General features: G+C 45.4%; 1 long non-coding RNA gene and 1 pseudogene across 1 annotated transcript; both read right to left on the reverse strand.

Moving 5' to 3' along the window:
• Positions 1 to 5,035: 5,035 nt before the first annotated feature.
• LOC119309748 overlaps positions 5,036 to 20,664 on the reverse strand; it is a 47,522-nt pseudogene continuing 31,893 nt past the window's right edge.
• LOC119310841 lies at positions 5,850 to 7,250 on the reverse strand. Its single transcript, XR_005150769.1, has 2 exons — positions 6,642 to 7,250; positions 5,850 to 6,516 (listed from the first exon to the last, which is right to left on the reverse strand). It is a non-coding gene; the product is annotated as an uncharacterized LOC119310841 (long non-coding RNA).

Here is a 20,664-nt window from a genome sequence, read left to right on the forward strand (position 1 = left end):
TTATTTACACTGCATGAACATTTTTAAATGCGTGAATAACATTGTTTAAAAATTTAAGTAAATTATTATTTTCAAATATATGTATTTAGAATATCTCAAAAATAGAAACATAAATCAAAAACAAAATAGAAAAGTACCAAACAAATACTCGTAAAGGTAATGTACCAGTACTAGTCCAACTGCTAATGGTTTCCATCGTGGCTAGGCAATCTACCGTCTCGTAATAAGTAAGATGTAGTCGTTCTCGGAAGGGTAACAATACGGGAGAGAAATATGCGTCGCCAAAGTGGCTTGGCGCAATGAACAAGTGGGGTACTTTGGATGGTGTTGTCAAAGGGAGAGCCCCTAATCGACACTTCAAGCCCAGTTTCACACAGTTTTTTCTCAAAAGAAAAAAAGTTTCACACAGGTAGCACCCACATGCAAGCTTAAGGAGTCGAGGCCAAAAGATAGATTTAGATTGGAATTGCACGTTTGGCTAGATCTTTTTTGTCACGTTGGCTTGAAACCCTTGGTCTGCTCGCTCGCTATCTCTAGTCAGCTTAGCTGCCTTTTTCCATTCCTCTATTACTAGCTTAAGAAATAATAGCATCATTTCTTATGGTTCATGGATTTGGGGAAAAAATAATGAATACAAAAAAATGTTTGTGTATTTAAAACATATTCACAAATTCAAAATAGTTTTTGAATAAAAAAATATGGATTTGAAAGATGTTCATGGAATTGAAAAACAAATTATGGAATTAAAATTATTCCACATTCAAAAAATAATCGCACATAAGAATAAAATTCATGAATTTCAAAAAAGTTTGCATGCTCAAAAAAAGATTATGATACAAAAGAGTTCATGGATTTGAAAAAACTAATGGTTCACTTGATTATTTTTCGTGCATTTGATTTTTATTTGAGAATTTTAGAAAATATTCACATTTTCACAAATTGAAATATGACCCAAAAATATGAAAATCGTTTGCTAAAAATGTTCACAAAATTTAGAAAATACTCTACCTTTGTCAATAGTTGATGCATTTGAAAAAAGTTTGAGATTCTAACAAAAGTTCACGCATTTGAAAGAACTTCATATTTTTAATAGAAACAAAAAAAGAAAAAAGAAAAGGGATGAAAAAACTATAAAAACAATCAAAACCAGATAAAAACATTTGAAAGGGAAAAAAATAAAAATGGGGTGGAAGTTTCTTGAATCTTCAACAAAACCGGAAGTTTCCCAACATCGGGAGAAGCTCCCAACAAGTATGATTTGCTAGATGGGCCAGCCATTTATCAAGGGGTGTGTGTGTCTCACGTATGAAATACACTATATTTGGCGATAGAAGCGCCAAATAAGATTCACCCGTCAAAGGGAGCTTGCTGCCCGGTAGAGCTATATGTCTCCCTATAGAGAGAACCAATTGTCTCTCCTCTAGGGCGAGGATACTCGGCCTGCCCAATACTATAGTTCTTAGGAACGGTTTTAGGAAGCTCCTGTGGACCTGTTTGGTCCGAGTTTAGAAGCTTCCATGTGTTTCTTCTCCTTCTTCTATGTGTTTTTATTTATTTTTTATTATTCTCAGTCCATGTCTACTTTTTCCAATGAATGTTGTCCATGTCAAATACAAGAAAACATTTCTTTAAATTAATGTTTGAACATTTCTTGAACAAATGTTAAACATTTTTAAAATACACATTAACATTTTATTAGATGGTATAAACATTTTTATATTTAATTAAAATTTCTTTACATTACATTAAGATTACTTTAAATGCCATAACAATATTTTTGGGACATGTGGCTATTTTTTTAAATGTCACATAATTGTTTTCAAATTGACACTAACATTTTTGTGCATTGTAGAAACATTTGTTCACAATTTGTTTTTCTAAATGATATAATTATTTGTATAGATGATATATGCTTTTTTATAAGGTTGCACGCATGTTTTTTATACTCCATGAACATTTTTTAAACACATGATAAGCGTTTTAAAAGTTTAAGTGAAATATTTTCCCATTACAGAGTTATTAGAAAAAACTAAAGAAACAAGCGAAGCAAGCTACTGGGCCGGCCTACTACTGACTCCGTATAGACGAGCCGAGCTATTGTCTCACAGTAGACCAAAAAAACTACTATCTCTGCATAAAGCGTGACATAACCGCGGCCCTTGTTGCCTTTTTTTGTTTGTACGTGCTCTTAGCCACATGGCACAGCAGTACACAGGTTACACAACTGGCTAGACCGGCTCATGATTTGCTGATGCCTTCAGAGAGATTCTCTTCGGCGCCCTGAGCTCCGCTTAGGCTAGCTGGCGCTCGAAGGCAAGCAGTAATGGGCCAGCCCAGCATCGAACGGGTCCAGCAAAAATGTCGAAACAAAACAAACATCAAAAGGCGGGAGCTCCTGTTTGGCGCCCTCAGCGCCCCTTAAGCTAGTTGACGCTCGCAGGGGCCTGTAGCGGGCCAGCCCATTAACTTGCACTGAAGCACAGCGAAACGCAAAAGAAAGGAAAAAAAAAGACGAATCGCTTATATACGGGAGAAGCCGGTTTCGAACCGCGAACACGACCATGGAAGATGTAGCCGGTAACCACTAGGTCGCCCTCAGTTAGTTGTCGAATATCTGTAAGTAGAGTTATTTGAACTTAGTTTAGTTAATATATTCACCCTTTTCCTTTTGCGAGTAACATATACTATTATGAAAACGAAAGCATAACTTTCATAATATGAGAATGTTTGTGAATTATGTTCATGGATTTTGAAGAACAATTCATGTTTTTATAAAAAGTTCGTGCAATTTAAAAAAAATCATCAAATATGAAAAAAGCTCGTGCAATTTTAAAAATCATCAAATATAAAAAAAGTTCGTGTAATATTAAAAAAGTTCATCAAATTTGAAAAAATTTCATTGGATTTGAAAAAAGGTTCATTGATTTCGAAAAAAGTTCATCAATTTCGAAAAAAGTTCGCCGAATCTGAAAAAAGTTCATTGGATTTGAAAAAAGTTCATCGGATTTCAAAAAAAAGTACATCAGATTTGAAAGAAGTTCATTGATTTTGAAAATAGTTCATCGATTTTGAAAAATGTTCACCGAATCTGAAAAAATTTCATTGGATTTGAAAAAATTATCAATTTTGAAAAAAGTTCATCGGATGTAAAAAAAAGTTCACCAAAATTGAGAAGGAATTGATTGATTTTGAAAAAAGTTCACAGAATTTGAAAAAGGATGAGGAAAAAACAAAAAGAAAAAGAAAAACCGAACTAACGTCGTCAATAAATAAAGTGACTGAAGTAAATATTCATAGAAGCGGTCATGGCCTGGTGGAAAAAAGCAAAACGGGCCGAGCCCAGCTGTGGCAGCTGCAGGCGCCCGTTTGCAAATTGCAGTGTAACAGGTGCCTGCAGCGCTAAATAGGAATTGCCCTACTATTCTGCGAGAAGTGAAAATAGAACCCGCATATGCCAATCCTGATGCACTTCAGGCAATAACCGCTGCACCAGTAAACGTCGCATCTTAACATCAGCAATGGTGAGCCGACAAATTGTTGGCCGATGGCTAAGCCGGGCCGAGTGCCGAAGAACGTCGTAGGGCGAGCGCCAAGAGGACGAGGACATGCTGATAGGAGGAGCGTTGTGAGGTGAGCACCAAGGGGACGAGGACATGTTGTACGGAGCTCCAGAGTCTGCATGGGCGGTCGGGGGGCATGGCTTCGCAGCGGCCCTTCTTGTTGACGAGTTCGTCGCTACGGCAGAGGCTAGATGCGTCGATGTGGTTCTGGGTTTGATCCCTCGTTCTTGCAATTTTTTGATGTTTCTCTAAAAACAGAAGAAAAAAAAAAAGCAAAACAGGCCGAGCCCAGCTGCGGCAGCTGCCGGCGTCCGTTTGCAAATTGCACTCTAACGGACGCCTGCAGCGCTAAATAGGAGTTGCTCTACTATTCTGCGAGAAGTGGAAATAGAACCCGCATATGCCAATGCTGATGCACTTCAGGCAATAACCGTTGCACCAGCAACGTCGCATCTTAACATCAGCAATGGTGAGCCGACAAATTGTTGGCCGATGGCTAAGCCGGGCCGAGTGCCGAAGAGCGTCGTAGGGTGAGCGCCAAGAGGACGAGGACATGTTGATAGGAGGAGCGTTGTGAGGTGAGCACCAAGGGGACGAGGACATGTTGTACGGAGCTCCGGAGTCTGCGTGGGCGGTCGGGGGGCATGGCTTCGCAGCGGCCCTTCTTGTTGACGAGTTCGCCACTGCGGCAGAGGCTAGATGCATCGATTCCGGAGACGGCTGAGCGAATTGAAGTAGGGCGTGAGGTCGGCGGGGGCTACGGGGTGTCGGCATGAGTGCGTGGTGGCCGCCGGAGGCAACACCCTCAGTGCGGCGTGGATGCTTTTGGCCGCCCAAAATTGAGAGTCGGCGGAGGCTTCTTCTCAATTATTTGAGCAACTAAAATAAATGCGAATTCAGTTGTCTTTTGAGAATTTAAGCCCCTTCTGGGCTTGAGCTTCTGTTAGAGATGCTTTAAGAGAAAATCCCGGTGATAAGATGACTGCCAACCAATCCATTTGCAACTAAGTTTGCATGTGAGGATGCTATGCCGATGACAGCTGCTAACGGCTTCCGAAAGGTCGTGATTGAAATGATTGTCAACAATCCCCAATGATAGTCACTAGTCATCACACTAGCATCCAACGTGACCAGCACAATAAACGTTGTTTCAGCAAATTACACCTACGACGGTGTTAAATTTTCAACATAATTTAAGGGAAATTTCACATATTTCAGTGGGGTCCAAAATATTTTTAACCTTAGAATTCCAAGTCAGGTTCAAATAAATTTTGTCACAAATTTTATTAGGTTAAAATTCATTTTAATTAAAAGAAATTTCAAACTCAAAAGCTGAAATATTTTTTGAAATATGCGAATGGTCCAAAATTGTTTTGCTTTCGAAATTTAAAATCTTGCTGACAGTACATCCCTTAGAACAAAACCCGACAACACGTACTATAGCCCAATTTTATTGCTAAACAATACCCATGCAACTACGCCGGCCGTGCCGCTACGGCACACAGTGGCACCTTCTTCCGTGACGTGATCCCAGGGGCCTCCTCCATGTCCACCACCGCCGACGCCTTATTCTCCAACGTAGGAATTGTCCAGTTGAATTGTCCCACCAGGTTCGCTAGTGCCAGCTCCACGACGGATGTCGTGAACCCGATCCCAGGGCACATCCTCCTCCTTGCGCCAAATGGTATGAGCTGAGAATGCCGCCCACGGAAGTCCACCTCGCTGTCGACAAACCGCTCTGGTCGAAACTCGTCGGCGTTATCCCACACCGTCGGGTCCCTGCCGACGGCCCATGCATTCACAATGATTCTTGTCCCACGCGGGACATCGTAAAAGTGAACCTTTGTGTGCTGCATGGACTCGCGAGGGACAAGGAGAGGCCCCGGCGGGTGCAGCCGCATCGTCTCCTTGATGACGGCCCTAAGGTGCTCCATTGCCGGGAGGTCCTGCTCGGTGATGACAAGGGAGTGACTCTTCGTGCAGTGCCGCCTGATCTCTTGTTGTAGCTTGCGGAGTAGTTCGGCCATGACCCATTCCAGAACGATTATGGTCGAGTCTGTCCCTGCTCCGAATAGGTCCTGTCAAAATTATTAAAAACAATGTGGTATCACAGACCACGTACTCAGTTATGGTGTCAAGCTAGATTCATAATGGTGCAAAGTAATGTTGGGAGAGTATAATTTCTTCTCTTTTCCAAAACAGGGACAACCGGAGAACATCTCACAAATAATTCATGCTTCCTCCGTTTCTAAATATTTGTCTTTCTAGATATTTTAACAAATGACTACATACGGAGCAGAATGAGTGAATCTACACTCTAAAATATGTCTACATACATTCGTATGTGATAGTCCATTTGTAATGTCTAGAAAGACAAATATTTAGGAACGGAGAGAGTAGAAAGTTAAAAAAGACCAGCACCAAGTTATAGTTGTACACAAGGGAAGGTCGGCCTCAGAAATCAATAAGGGCAGCGCTACGCACCGGCGCGCCGGTCGAAACATTCCGCCGGTCTAGCCCAGATCGTTGGATTTGAGCCGTGCGACCGTTGGATCCGGGCATAAAAAAATAAACAAATCGTGCAGCTTCTTCTTCCTTCCTCTGCGTACGCATCTAGCCGCCATGGATGAGCGAGGCCCCCGAACCCGAAGCACCACCCGGCTTGGCCACCCCCGACGCCGGTCACTGCCCTCGCCACCGGTTGCTGCCCTCGCCGTCGGTTGCCTCCTTCGCCGCGTGTCAGCTCCTCCCAACCATCTCACTCGTTTGCAGCTTCCGTCGTGGTCAGATCCCCCGCCAAACTTGGCCATGGCTGACACGGAGCCTCCGTCGGCAGCGGTTGAAGCTCCCCGCCCCCGCGGTTGCAGCATCTGGTGCACCACCCCCCTCCGTCCTCGCCGTCGAGCTTGCCGCAGGCGTAGCCGTCTCTGCTGGCCTCCATCGACATGCATCGTACCTACAGAATTCCAGTGGTCGATTGAAGCAAAATCAAATAACGCTTCCAGCAAACCAAAACTTAGGTTCCAGCAAAAACGACATGAAACATTTGAGAGCTCTACAGCCAATGAAGCAAAAAATTACATCTGTTTCAGCAAAGCAATACATCGGTTCCAGCAAAAACAAAATTTTGGTTCTGTAAAAAAAACATCAGCAAAAACGGCCACCCCCTTCTTGCAGCTCCCCTGGTCACCGGTTGTAGCTCCAGCTTACATGGTTGCAACTCCCGGCGTTTGACCGACATTGGATGCAGCCCTCCTCGCCACTGGATGCAGCTTCCTCCGATGAGGTGTGAACCTTGAAGCACATCCACTAGCTGGTTCCAGCAAATCGGGACACCGCTTCCAGCAAAGATGAAAAAAGTTCATCAAATCAAATGAGGATGGCAGCAAAAAAGAAAAGAGTTGTACCAAAGAAAATGAGTGGATCTAGCAAACAAAAAACAGCAACCCTCCGGCTCCAGGACAAACTCGTCGCCGCCATGGCCGATTGCAGCTTGGTCATGGTGAACTAATGAAGCCCTGGCTGTGGTTGCCATGGAGAGGGCATGCATCCAGTTGCCGGCGGACAAGGCAACGAGCGCGCCCCTGGTTGTGGGCGGTCATGGTGATTTCTCCGGCGACTTGATTTGGCTGTTCGCTGGAGGTAGGAGATGAGTAACGGGGTGAATGAGTGGACGAGAAGCGTCTGCGCCGGATAAGGACGAGAGGAACGAGCGATTGTGGGCCAGGTGAGCTAGGCTATCGTGGTCACGTGGACACCCAGGCACTGTTTTTATTCAAGCGGAGTTGTACTAGTCGCGCACGCGACCGGCCGAGCGTTCGGCCGGTGCGCCGACGGAAAACGTTGAGCAAGCAAAATTTGCAAAATCTTCTCCGTTGGAAACATGAAGATAGGACAAAAGGGACCATACAGATACACGATGAGCGTCAGTCGTACATATGCTCTTGGAGGAGAAGGAAATGTACGGATGACGTTGATTACAAAAATTAAGTACTCATTATTATAGCTCGGCGATTTCCAAATTATGACACATCAACAAGTTCCACAGGCCCACTGCAACGACCGAGCGGTACGTCTGGCGCACATGCATGGGACTGAGATTTCACGAGCCTGGTCAATGCTTGATCCTTAGCCAATAGCTATCAATTTTACTTCATGAAAACCGTTCCGCTCAACCGACTGATGACTCGGGCACGTCGGCCTCCTTGCGGCCGTCCGATCCAATTTTGATCATACAGCACACAGCGTGCAAACGAATCAACTGGTTTTGCAACATATATTTTGTTGCAATATGTGTTTGTGCAACTCCATGCTTGTTGCGGTTATCCCACCCTTTGTATCCGTGGCTCCTCGCTTGGCGAGGTGGAACTAAACCCCCAACCAAGCACGCCCGGACGCCCGCCATGTAGGCTCTGTCAAGCCGGACCCACACAAATCATCCGAAAATACTATCGGTTTAGACCCACCTCGTTCTTTGAGGCGTGCGCCGGACGGCTTAAATAGACGCATCCGCAGACGTCGGTAAGCTTCTCTCTTGTTGCATTAGGTCCATCAATCTTAATTGGTGTGTGAACGAGGTAGCTTGACACCAGATTACATTTTATCAACTGATGATTGTTAATCGTGTGTCAAGTTCGTCTGGTTCATATACGTTGATAACCCTACTACAATGCAAGAGATTTTTTAAATTGATCTATGAATTTTATTTTGGCCTATACTAACTTTATATCATTGAATTTGTCTTGTATGATCGTTGTGCATAAATTTGAGAATTATGTTACGGCGAGGGTTGAAAGCTTCGGCGATGTCAGGACGCGTCTGCGGCCGTATAGGTGCTCAGATTAGCTATTCGTGGTTATAGATGCTCTTACGTACCTCGAGTAGAGCCTTGACGTTGTCCCTGGTCAAGCGCCACCCGGCCCCGCTCAAATCACTCTGCAGTTATAGCAGCACATGCACGAACGCCTCGACGTGGCGTCCCCCCGTGCCAGCGCTCGCGGCCACGACGATCTCCTCGAGGATGCGATCGATCCTCTCGAACGCCCTGCTCACCTTGGCATCCGTCCCGTCCACGGCGGCCACCCACGCCAGCCACGGGAAGTAGTCGCCGACGTGGAACTCCCCGAGCAGCGCGTTGGCCTCCTCGAGCAGCGCGTCCACCTTGGCGCGCCACCCGGCCCCGCCCGAGGCGCGCACCCCGAGCACGATCCGCCCGTTCACGTCCTTGGCGAAGCCGCTCAGGAGCTCGCTCAGCCGCACCACGCCGCCGCCTGCGTGTGCCTGCCGCTCCACCTTCCGGACAAGCTCGGCCACCTCCTCCTCGCGCACGCCGCGGTAGGCGCGCACCCTGGCGGGGCTCAGCAGGTGGAGCACGGCGATCTTGGATTTTTTTTAAAACTATCACCTTTTTTTAAGCAAATTCGGAAACTATATCACAGAATGAAAAAAATGCAAAACTATGACCCTGTCGGCCTCGCTTGGGCCGAAAAGGGACTTTTCGGTCAGCCTTCGCCCAAAAAGAGGATGTCGGCCCGCGGTTGACCGAAAACGGGCTGTGGTGGGCCGAAGAGTTGCTGTCGGTGGTGGCCCGGCCGAAAATAGTAGCTTCGGCCAGCTGGTGGCCGAAATGGGCCCTTTTCGGCCCAGCCCAGGCCGAAGTGTACTTCGGTCACCCGTAGGCCGAAAAGGCTGGATAAGTCCGAGCGGTGGCTTCTTCCTCCTATGTCGCTGCTGTTCTTCTCGGCCTAGTGTAGACCAAAAACAGCCATTTCGGCCAGCTCAAGCACTTTTCGGCCATGGCACGGCCGAAAACACTACTTCGGCCAACAGTTGGCCGAATACTACCTTTTCGGCCTCCACGTGGCCGACAGGGTCATAATTTTGCATTTTTTTCATTTTGTGCTATAGTTTCCGAAATTGCTACAAAATACGTCATAGTTTTGAAAAAAAATCGCGATCTTGCGCACGCCTCGCCAGTAGGCGCCGTGGGGAGCGAAGGCGATGTCCGTGCAGCCGTAGAGGAGCCGCCGCGGGATGGCGAGCGAGGGCCGGTGGGCGAAGGCGTGGTCCTGCAGCTGCAGCACCTCGCGCGCCGCGTCCGCGGACGAGACGACTAGGGTGGGCACGCGGCCGAGGCGAAGCAGCATGACGGGCCCGTGCGCCGCGGCGAGCGCGTGCAGGGCGCGGTGCGGGAGCGCGCCGAGCTGGTGGAGGTGACCGACGATCGGGAGACCCCACGGGGACGGTGGGAGGCGGTGCGCGGGAGGTTTTCTGGCTCGCAGCAGTAGAATGGATGAGACGACCAGGAGGACTAGCATGGGCATGGTGACGTGCAGTGGGGCTAGCGGTGGGGGGAATGGCACTCATTTCAGAAAACACATTACATTCGCTCAATTGAAATACTATATTTCAATTTATTTCAAAAACTGATTACACTCATTACAAAAGATAGATTTCATTAGTTTCAGAAAAACACATCACAGTTACTCCATTTGAAGAAACAGTTTCATAAACTGGGATATGAAACTCACAAAGAAAACTATATTTAGAAAAGTGGTTTCAATCATTTCAATATAAAATTGATTTCATTCATTTCAAAAGAAATGACTTCACTCATTCCATTATACTTATTTCGTTCGTTACCAAAATGTTTTGAAATTATCAGTTTGACATGTTTGAACAAACTAGTTTCAGAAAACTGATTTCACTTATTTCAATTTTCACTAGTTTCAAAATCGATTCAAATTATTTCGAATAAGTAAATTTGAAATAAGTGAAATTTAAATTTTGATATGATTGAAATAGAAAAACTTAAACTAGTTTAAATATATTCAAAATTGGTCTTGTTCTACAGATCACATGTTCAGGAATTTGAATATATAAAATATTTCAATTATAGAAAATTAGTGTGAGAGGTATTGTACATCTAAAATTTTAAACAAAGATAAAATGGATGAATTTGTGTGTGAAAGAGAGGAGAGATTCTGCATGCATGCATGCGTACGGTTCATGTTAAAAGGTACTGCATCATTCTGACATTGATTAGACTTAAATCAGAAATACAAGAGATATTTTGCTATGAATATTTTCATATACACATACACATGGTCCCACAACTTTAGATGTGGCAGCATCTCATTGGTGGCAAGATCACCGGTAGCTCCCGGCTCCGGTAAAAAACACTTTGCGACGGTGGTAGTGGTTTCCATTCTGAGTAGTGTAGATGGAGGTGGTGCGAGTGTGCGAGGTTGGCTGGTGGCCGAGAGCATTTTATAGGCGTGGAAATGTGTAGAAGATTAAGAAATGGTGATTTCTGGGTACAAGCATCCTCGTTTGCACATGGAGATAATCTATCACACTTGAGCACGTGTGTTCCCAAAAACGATCACTTTTATGGGACCTAAGGCTAAGGGCATCTCTAACGCGATCCTCAAACCTTCCGCAACCGAATCGTCTATATCACGCTGTCTGGACCGTAAAAGCCATCCAACGCCAACCTGTATCAGTTCGTGGCGTGGTCCGAACAAGTTTTCTATTGCAAGCCGGATACAAAAGTGGGTAGGTTTGCGGGAGTCCGGACCAATCCCAAGCCCGCTTCTGACCGCGCTGACCCATTAACCCCCCTCCCTCGCACGCTTCTCACCCGACGCCAGCTGCCCGCATTCATGTGGCTATAGAGCGCGCCGCTCCACATTGAAGGCGCCTCAGGGCGACCACAACCTCTCACTGCCTCCACCATTAAAACGGCGTGTCGGCCGAGGGCGTCGCCCATTGCACGCCCAGCTAAACACATCTCCTCGCTGCATTCATATGCCTTTATTAAACCCGTATGGATGCCGAGAAACCTACTACGACCACACGTCCGTTCATAAGCGGGTCGGCATTAAACGCAATGATGTCTGAGCTCCTCCCGTCCGTCCTTTATTTAAACGAGGCTAGACACCGGGCAAGAACCGCTGCCCACCTCCTCCTTCATCATTTTCGACACTCTTCCGATGGCTTTCGAAGAGCAGTTCTCCGGCATATAAGCCGGCCGGGTGGCCCTCCGAGCTGCGGACAGATGGCGTCCTCCCACATCCGTGTCTGCGAACTGGCCCCCCGTCCGCGGACGAATGCGGAAAGATTTTTACGAGTTACCGCTGGAGATGCCCTAACAAAAAACTACATCATTTGTCCCATAATCTCATAATGTACTATATTTTTTGACACAAAAAAGTCATACATTATGGGACGCAGGGAGTATCATTTTGTGGTAATTTTTCACAAAGACCTAACACATTGCACTAGTTACCGTTTGGGCCGAAGGTAATTGCGAATAACGGAATGGCCAACCCGCAGGGCTTGCGTGGTGGAAAAGTCAACTCTGTTAGGTTGGACCATTAACTTGGACGTTACGATAGATGGGCCCACATGCCAGCTATAAAAAAATATAAATAAAATTTCTATATCAGAAATAGGTCTCTGACATGTGCAAAGAGGTCCCCCAAATCACAGATTAAAACTACAATCAGGTCCTCCGCATCAACCTCCGGCTGCCTACTGGTGCCGCCCGCTCACTCTGTGCATTTAAAAACCGAACCAAAAAACCATACGGAAAATAAACCAAACCGAACCAATTTTATGGTTTTTATGGTTTCTGGTTTCGGTATGGTATGAACTTTTCATACCGATTTGAACTTGGTTTTTATGGTATATACCGAAAAACCGAATGGTTAACCGAATAAACCGAAGTAAAAAAATAAATTTATATTTCTTGAGATGAACAACCATACAAGTTGTCATTTTTCTTGTACATGAGTCAAATGCACTACTAAGCACGTAATGTTTTCTTGTAACATAGTCATTTTTCTATTTTTAAAATGCTAAGCACGTCCATAACCATCAACAGATGAATCAATGCATGCATATATACTTATATATATAGTCATATACTATTTGTGTAGAATAGTATGTGTTTTGAGTCATAAATTTGCTAATTATTATTACGTCATTTCCAAATTCGCGTCAACTTTGGTTTTTATGGTATATACCGAAACCATACCGAAATAATTTGGTATATACCGAAACCGAACCGTATTTTAATTTTATACAATATTTACCGAAGTATCAATACCGTACAAACTGAAAAACCGTATAAATCGAACCATGTAAACCGAATAAACCGAACGCACAGGGTGACCGCCCGCCGCCGAGGAGGCAGTTCACCCCATGGCAACCGACAACCACCTGTCCTAACCCTAGTCGCCTCAGGTTGTTTTCCGAGGATCGAGTTAATCCACACCTAGCCGAACTCCCAATTCTTTTATATCCTCGTATATTGAAGGAGAAATGTATCAACTCTTTCAAATTTGAGCAGCCAAACCAACTCCTCAAATATCCTTTGCTCGGCCACTTGTACAACAGCGCCACCCCCGCAGCGTTCCTTGCCTCAGGTGACCAACCCACACGCAGGCCAACACCCCGCAACTCCGCCAACCTCTAGGCCGCCAAATTCTAGCGAGAATCCAACGATCCTTTTTCCTTCATTAGACCGGCGGCGCACCTACCGTCTTCCTTGGCCAAGCTGCAGCACGCGAGGAGGAACATCTACACAGAGGAAAAGTTCACATACATGAAGAAAACTTACATAAAAAGCGGTCGCCATTCACCATCGCCGATTTCGGCGAATCCTTGCATTCCGGTCCATGTCATTGCGCCACTAGTAGAAGGGTGAGAGGAAGAACTCATTCGTACAAAGAAGCATCAAGCCACTGACCGTGGAGGACGAATTTTGATTACTTTGTTGCATGCTTACATCACGCAAGGTGACCCCATGTCAAAGTACTTTTGTGAAGCATCTATCCTAGGTAGTAGTTAGCTCATGGGAATCATCAAGTGCCGAAAAGTTGTCGTTCGCCGCGTGAAAAGAAGAAGAAAGAAGAAGGAAGACGAAGAGGGAGAGAGACTTCCATGTGGAGTCTTGTTTGTTTGAGGAGTTAAATTTAAGAGTTCGGTTAGGTTCATGTTTTTCATCTCCTCCAAAAATTTAAGGAGTTAAGCTTGAGGAGGATTCTGAAAATAAATAAATTTGCAAGGATCGGCTGAAGATGTCCTAAGGATATCCGTTCACACGCCATACCTATGTAAAGGCGCTTCTGTTAGTACAATACTAGGTTATGTTCCCTTAAGTATTCGGGCCAGTACTGGTGGGGGAACGATGGGATAGATGGCTACATCTCGTGCATAGGTGTATGGAGGTTATCCTTTCTGATGCGTCAGATACTCTACATTGGAAACTATCGATGTCATGAGTATTCTCAGTTAAATCTATGTATGTAGATTTGATACACATTGGTCCTATCCCAAAGTCGCCTCATATTCAAAAAATTAAGGTGCCTTTAAAATAAAGGTCTTTATGTGGTTTATGCACAAGAACTAAGGACAACTTGACAAAGCGTAGATGGGAGGATATTAAATGGTGCTATTTTTATGATAGGACGAATCAATCCAACATCTTCTCCTCGAATGTCCACAAGCCAAGTAATTGTGACATACAATACATGTGTCGTTTAATATTTGTCCTCCTAATTGCATTTCCAGTTTATTGGGACATGGTTAAACAGGATAGAGCCTAAGACAATGACACATATTCAAGTCGGAGTGTGTGCATTATTTTGGACTATATGAAATTGTCGAAATGACATCATATTAAGAGACACATCATCAAAAAAAATTGCAGGTCTTCCCGTCGTCTGGATGGATCCGTACGTGGTCTTTACTTAGCCATGCGAAAATCAAGGAGTATATAGCCTATGGGTACAACCGCTAGAAGACGGCAGCAGAGCATACATACAACCAGCTGCCCTATTTTTATCTAGTCGTTACTCAGCCAACAATAGCATAAGTGTCTAGTCATGCTGCCCTATTTTAATCAGTTGTGGCAGTTTATTCCTTTTCTTTAGGCTTTGCTTGCGAATTTGTATTGAACTATGTACTTTGTTTAACGAAATGGTTGTGTACATCATTTGACGTAGATGCCTCTTCTTTTCAAGCAAAAAAGGCATACCTATGTTATCTATGTCATTTTGGCCCAATCGCAGTGAATCGTAGTAGTGCAAATAGTGCGACGGTGTGTCGGTGGAGGCAGGCCGGTGTGCAGATGCATGCAACGCTCAACGAACACGTTGTTCTGCGTCCTTGTTATTTTAACATTGTCACGTATGCATTCATGCTGGTCTCTTGAATGATGGGACCAGAAGTAGAGAGAGTTGAAGAGTGCCAGGGCCGAACCGTGGCTGAAGAGCGTGAACGCAATGAAATCAGCCATACAATGAGGGTGGCCACTGGCCAGTTACAGTTCGCATTTACTAGATGGTGGGCGGCTGCATTTTTCTAAACCGGAATAAGAAACACGTGCCTTCCCTGACCTGTGCTGATGAATCGGCGCCGGAAGAAGAAACACATGTCTTCCCTGTTGTCGGAGAGATGGGTCATGTACGACGGCAAGACTTGTGGGCTAGAGTGATGGGACGCGACGCGACATGGTAGGCGCCGGCCGTGGTTATGGTAGAACGGACGACACCGTATGCACAATTTGCAGCCGATATTTCTTCCCAACTGCGCTAGCTTCAGCTTTTGAATAAAAAATAATTGCCTAAACGCTGATGGTGCTGCCACGTAGCAGCGCTCATGGTAGAACCGATTGGGTGAGACAAGGCAAGAACAAGCGAATTATTACCGTTAGAAATCCAGCAGTCCAAAATTGTTAGGTACCAACTCGATCTAGTCACTCAAGGACACATTCACTAGTTCATACATATCAGTGTACTGGTAAGTTGTTATTGAGGAAGAAGAAAGGAGGAACACAAAAGGGAAATGTGGCCAAGCCTGATCCAGTGGATGACCTCTTTTTTTTCAAGAGTACGCCAGTGGCGTACTATATTTTCATAGAAGATAAAAGTTTAATTACAAGAGTGACGTTCCAGATGCATGCTCGTCAGTTTGACAGTTTCCCTTCCGCTCGCCAAACGAAATCCCACGATTATAGGATCGCACGAGGCGATCAAGGAGGTGACCAGGTTTCCCTTGCGCGCCGTCGGTGACGCCGTCGGTTCCCTCTCTCTCCGTCAGCCGCTCCGGTGGCGCGAGGGAGGGGGAACCTCGGGTCTGTTCGCTAGGTGGGTGTGTGGTAGGCTTAGGGTTGAGGGAGACGCTACCGAGGCCGTTGCGGTGGTGTCGCGTCGGAATAAGTTTCTTCGGGCTCCGTTCGCGGTCAGGCGAGGCTTTTGCCTGCGTCTAGGAGCCAGCGGGGTTGGGTATCCCCGGATCTCGTCGAGGTCGCGGGCTATGGTGGCTGGAGGTCCATCGGCACTGGCCGTTTGGGTCTTCAGATGGGCGATGGATGCAGCGAGACGAAGACCTTTCTTCTTCGTTGTTGGTATGATTTGCTGCTGATGTTCTTCTTCTTCCTCTGCGCTGATGCTGGTGGGAGATCTTGCTTTGCCCGGGCGGATGGCCCGGCCGCACTGCTGGACCGGTCGGATGACTCGAGTTCTCTTTCTTTCGGAAGGGACACTTTTCACGGTACTCAAAGCCAAAGATGGCGACGGCTGTTGCAGGTGTGTTGGATTGATGTCCATGCCCTCTCAGCGTTGGTGTCAAGAAAGGATGAAGCAGCGTGGCGGTAATTGTACCGTGGTCGAAGATGATGACCTGTTTGCGACTGGTTGCAGATCCTTCTGCTGCAGGGGTCTTCTAATACGTCTCCAACGTATCTATAACTTTTTATTGTTCCATGCTACTATATTACCTCTTTTGGATGTTTATGAGCTTTATTTTACACATTTATATCATTTTTGGGACTAACCTACTAACTGGATGCCCAACCCGTATTGCTGTTTTTTGCCTATTTCGGTATTTCGAAGAAAAAGAATATCAAACGGAGTCCAAATGGAATGAAACCTTCGGGAGCGTGATTTTTGGAACGAACGTGATCCACATGACTTGGAGTGCAAGTCAAGAAGCAATCGAGGCAGCCAGGAGATAGGAGGGCGCGCCCACCCCTCCTGGGCGCGCCCCTGTCTCCTGGGCCTCTCGAGCGGCCACCGACGTACTTCTTCCTCCTATATATACCTACATACCCCGAAAACATCCAGAGAGCCACCGAAACACAATTTCAACCGCCGTAACCTTCTATATCCGCGAGATCCCATCTTGGAGCCTTCGCCGACGCTCCGCCGGAGGGGGAATCGACCACGGAGGGCTTCTACATCAACACAATAGCCCCTCCGATTAGTTGTGAGTAGTTTACCACAGACCTTCGGGTCCATAGTTATTATCTAGATGGCTTCTTCTCTCTTTTTGGATCTCTACAATGTTCTCCCCCTCTCTTGTGGAGATCTATTAGATGTAAACTCTTTTTGCAGTGTGTTTGTCGAGATCCGATGAATTGTGGGTTTATGATCAAGTTTATCTATGAGAAATATTTGAATCTTCTCTGAATTCTTTTATGTATGCTTGAGTTATCTTTGCAAGTCTTTTCGAATTATCAGTTTGGTTTGTCCTACTAGATTGATCTTTCTTGCCATGAGAGAAGTGCTTAGCTTTGGGTTCAATCTTGCGGTGTCCTTACCCAGTGACAGAAAGGGTTGCAAGGCACGTATTATATTGTTGCCATCAAGGATAAAAAGATGGTGTTTATATCATATTGCTTGATTTTATCCCTCTACATCATGTCATCTTTCTTAATGCGTTACTCTGTTCCTATGAACTTAATACTCTAGATGCATGCTGGATAGCGGCCGATGTGTGTAGTAATAGTAGTAGATGCAGGCAGGAGTCGGTCTACTTGTCGCGGACGTGATGCCTATATACATGATAATGCCTAGATAATCTCATAATTATTCGCTTTTCTATCAATTGCTCGACAGTAATTTGTTCACCCACCGTAATACTTATGCTATCTTGACAGAAGCCACTAGTGAAATCTATGGCCCCCGGGTCTATCTTTTATCATATAAGCTTTCAATCTACTTTTATTTGCATCTTTAATTTTTGCATCTATATTATAAAATACCAAAAATATATTTATCTTATCATACTATCTCTATCAGATCTCACTTTCGCAAGTGGCTGTGAAGGGATTGACAACCCCTTTATTGCGTTGGTTGCGAGTTCTTTGTTTGTTTGTGTAGCTGCGTGGGACTTTGAGGAGCCTCCTACTGGATTGATATCTTGGTTCTCAAAAACTGAGGGAAATACTTACGTTACTATTGTTGCATCACCCTTTCCTCTTCAAGGAAAACCAACGCAAGCTCAAGACGTAGCAAGAAGGATTTCTGGCGCCGTTGCCGGGGAGGTCTTCGCTCAAGTCAAGACATACCAAGTACCCATCACAAACTCATCTCCCTCGCATTTACATTATTTACCATTTGCCTCTCGTTTTCCTCTCCCCCACTTCACCTTTGCCGTTTTATTTGCCCTCTCTTTTCCAATCTCTCTCTCTCTTTTTTGCTTGACTTTTTTCTGTTTGCTCGTGTGTTAGTTCGTTTACCTTGTCGTTATGGCTAGTCCTCCTATCCTTGTTATTACTCCCGGACATGAGATTCTCAATTTTAAACAAAGGGAAGGAGAGAATTTAAAAGATGCTTAGCATATAATTTGCAATGCTCAAAATAGATCTACTAGGAAACTTTCTACCTCCGTTCTTCTTTGCAATTTTTATGTAGGCATTACTCCTTGGAATAGATGCGTTCTTGATACCGTTACCGGAGGGGATTTCTTGAGTAGCCATACGTTTGATGCTTACAACGCTATTTTAGATTTGTTTGGCCCACCACCTCTTTTGGTTAATGGAACTATTTTAACTTTAGAACATGTTATGCAACGGCTTGAGATTATTGAAAATAAAATTGCCACTGTTGAGTTGATTGAAAATTTGGATAAAAAAATTCATAATCACATTACCCAATATGGATCTAGGGTTGGAGTTACTTTGAAAAATCTTAAAAAGAAAGAACCTATAGTTAATGGAAAATAGATCTAGATTCTGCAAGAATCGGTAAACTTGAGGATATCATTACCAACTTAGGTTCCGCGTTTTTTTTCCATGAAAAACACTCCAAAACCTCCTACCAAAACTGCTAAGTTTATTTATGTTCCTAAAAGTAAGGGTGAATCTTCTAGTAAAGGAGACGCGGATCTCAAATCCATAAGTGTTCATCCCAATTGTCTCTCTATCGTTAAGGAACCTTTTGCTACCAACGAATTTCTTGAATTTTTGCCTAAAGGTTTAATCTTTGCTAAAAAGGGAGACACCCCTAAAGATCATAAATGCTCTATTGAGGAATTAAGCGCCAAAGATGGCAGTACTTAAATCTATCTTCGCTTTTATGCCTAGCTAGAGGCGTTAAACGATAGCGCGAGTTGGGAGGCAACCCAATTTTATTTATGTTTTTTATTTTTGTTTCTGTTTAGTAATAAATTTTGCATCTACTTTATGTTTAGATGTGTTTTCATGCTTTAATTAGTGTTTGTGCCAAGTAGAACCTATAGGATAACCTATGATGATAGTTGATTTGATTCTGCTGAAAAACAGAAACTTTGCGCTCACGAGAAAAAATTCAATAAATCACAGAACGTGCTTTTGCATTGATTCTTTTTGCTGCTGATCAATAAACAAATTGTACAGAACTTCCTATTTTGGTAGGATTTTTAGAGTTCCGGAAGTTTGCGTTAGTTACAGATTGCTACAGACTGTTCTGTTTTTGACAGATTCTATTTTTCGTGTGTTGTTTGCTTATTTTGATGCATCTATGGCTAATATTAAGTGGTGTGAACCATAGAGAATTTGGAATACAGTAGGTTTAACACCAAAATAAATAAAGATTGAGTTCGTTACAATATCTTATGTGGTGGTTTTGTTTTCTTTCACTAACGGAGCTTATGAGATTTCCTGTTGAGTTTTGTGTTGTGAAGTTTTCAAACTTTGAGTAAAGCTTTGATGGACTATGGAATAAAGAGTGGCAAGAGCCTAAGCTTGGGGATGCCCAAGGCACCCCAAGATATTCAAGAATAGCCAAAAGCCTAAGCTTGGGGATGCCCCCGGAAGGCATCCCCTATTTTGTCTTCGTTCATTGGTAACTTTAATTGGAGCTATATTTTTATGAAAAAATCCATTTTACTACCCTGAATAAGGTGTGTGGTTCACTTTACCCCCTGATCAATATTTATGTTCCCTTCACCCCCTGAACAAACCCATACCGGTTAAAAGAGACCTCTGGGTGGTTTCTCTCGACTTCCTGCTGATGTGGCACTAGTCAACGGTGGTTTTGACCCATAATCGTCCAAAATGCCCCCTGGACATTTGCTCATGTGTCCCCGGACATTGTCCGGCCGACCACACTGCCCTCAGATCCCCCGAGCTCCCTCCTCCTCACGCTGGTGGCTCCCTGCCGCAGCCGGCGAGCGCCCGCATCAGCAGCAGCTCCAGTCGCCCCACCCTTCTTCCTCGACGCCCTCTCTTTCTCTACCTCTCTCTTCTTCTCTCTCTCTTTCCTTCCCTCGCGTCTCTCTCTCCTCTCTTCTCGCAGGACCACCAGGAGCCGCCATGGAGCTCCGTCCGCCACCACTAGTGTCGATTCCGGTGAGAACCGGCCTTCCTCGCCCGGATCTGTATGCTCCCCATCTCCTCCTCGCCACCGAAAGTCGCGCCCGCCAGCCTCCCCAAACCACAGCGCCCGAGCTGCACTGCGCCACCAGGAGGACGACGCTCGCTCCAGCGCCAAGTCCCGCGTTGCCCTACCAGATCCGCTAGCCCGACGCCCCCGCAAGGCCCAGCCCAGCGCCTCCTGCCCCGCGCAGCCGGGGGTGAGAAGTGGCACGAAGCTCTGGTCCGCCGCTTCACTGCTCCTGCTCCAACCAGGAGCTCGCCACCGGCCACCTCCGGGCCTCCTGCAGCACCTCGCCGCCATCCAGCGACCCCACCATCGGCTTCCACCTCAGGTCCGTGCCCATAGCTGCTGCTCCGGTCAGTCGTGCCGCCACAACCACCTACAGCACCGCCGGGAGACATTGATGGGTCACCTGACGGGTGGGCCCCACTGGTCAAATACCTCCGTTGACTACT

Source organism: Triticum dicoccoides, chromosome 5B, assembly GCF_002162155.2.
Source record: "Triticum dicoccoides isolate Atlit2015 ecotype Zavitan chromosome 5B, WEW_v2.0, whole genome shotgun sequence".
NCBI lineage: Eukaryota > Viridiplantae > Streptophyta > Magnoliopsida > Poales > Poaceae > Triticum > Triticum dicoccoides.